Genomic DNA, 1789 nt, shown 5'->3' on the forward strand with positions numbered 1-1789 from the left:
TTTATAATATATGCAGTTTGGCTTACTCCTCAAAAACAATTACATAGACAGTGAAGATTTTATTCTTCCAATGCTAATGAAATAGAAATAGGGGCTCGGAGAAGGTCAATAAGATATGCAAGGTTACTGTATTAGTCCGTTTTCACACTGCTCATAAAGACATACTCAAGACTGGGCAATTTACAAAAGAAAGGAGTTTATTGGACTTACAGTTCCACGTGGCTGGGGAGGCCTCACAATCATGGCAGAAGGTGAAAGGCACCTCTCATATGGTGGCAGACGAGAAGAGAGCTTGTGCGGGGAAACTCCCCCTTACAGTAACCATCAGATCTCGTGAGACTTACTCACTATCACGAGAACAACATGGGAAAGACCTTCCCCAATGATTCAACTACCTCCAACCGGGTTCCTCCCACAACATATGGGAATTATTTGGGTGGGGACACAGCCAAACCATCTCATTTACATTGTCAGTAAATGGCAGAGTTAGATTAAAAATCTAGGCATCCCCTTTTTTTTGTCCGACATCTTAGCAAGGCTGCGGTGTACTCTGCTGCTCTCAGAGCTTGGCAATGCCGCCCAAGGACTACAAGAAGAAGAAAGACGCTGGAAAGTCGGCCAAGAAAGACAAAGACCCGGTGAACAAATCCAGAGGCAAGGCCAAAAAGAAGAAGTGGTCCAAAGGCAAAGTTCAGGACAAGTTCAATAACTTAGTCTTGTTTGACAAAGCCACCTATGACAAACTCTGTAAGGAAGTTCCCAACTATAAACTTATAATCCCAGCTGTGGTCTCTGAGAGACTGAAGATTCGAGGCCCCCTGGCCAGGGCAGCCCTTCAGGAGCTCCTTAGTAAAGGACGTATCAAACTGGTTTCAAAGCACAGAGCTCAAGTAATTTACACCAGAAATACCAAGGGCGGAGATGCTCCAGCTGCTGGTGAAGATGCATGAATAGGTCCAACCGACTGAACATTTGGAAAAATAAAACTTTATTAAATTAAAAAAAAAAAATCTAGGCGTCTGTGCTCTGCTGCTGATTTGCAGGGGGTTCACGCTCTCAAGTTCCCTAATTCTGAAGCTACATTCACTTTGAAAAGACAGGTGAGTCAAGTGTGGACCAATCTGAAATTCAGAAGCTCTGAATTCTTCTGAGTACTCCCAGCCTGATTTAGTATTCTAAGGTGATATGACATCATAGTTAAGGGCATGGACCCCAGAGGCATGCAGACCTTGTTTTGCATCCCTAATTCCTCCACTTGCTAGCTCAATGAGCTTGAGCAAGGTGGTTTCAGTCTTAGTTTTCTTCTCTGTAAATGGAGACTTTCATGAAATTTAAATGAGATAACAAATGTAAAATTCTTGGCCACAATAAGTGTTACATTAATCATTGCTACTAGTATTTTACTTTATGTTGATTTCTCTTCTCCCACTAACACTCTGCAACTGTTAATATGTGTATAAAAGTTTCTTAGAGGAAAGAAAATGAAAACACATACAGGTTTCATCACACACAAAAAACTGAACACACATGGAGACTTTTTCCCCCAGGGATTTACATTCTACCTCTTGGAATTACTGCAAAGTCCCTTGAATCCAAATGTAACATAGCATTTCTTATGAATAAATAATACATCTTGCTTAGCCATGTGACTCCATTTTTTAATCTCTAGGTTTTTGCTCTAATAATAAATAAATTTAAAGCTTTACTAAAAAGCTGTACTGAATTCCATTATGAATTTTCTTGCTCAACAAATAGTTTAAATAGCATTATAATTATAGATGGGGTAGGA

The 1789-nt window shown here is 40.2% G+C and overlaps 1 pseudogene; it reads left to right on the top strand.

The window, feature by feature from the left end:
• The first annotated feature begins 513 nt into the window (after positions 1-513).
• On the top strand, positions 514-982 carry LOC712154 (small ribosomal subunit protein eS25 pseudogene; annotated as a pseudogene).
• Positions 983-1789: the final 807 nt, after the last annotated feature.

The sequence above is a fragment of the Macaca mulatta genome, chromosome 6, assembly GCF_049350105.2.
Source record: "Macaca mulatta isolate MMU2019108-1 chromosome 6, T2T-MMU8v2.0, whole genome shotgun sequence".
Lineage (NCBI taxonomy): Eukaryota > Metazoa > Chordata > Mammalia > Primates > Cercopithecidae > Macaca > Macaca mulatta.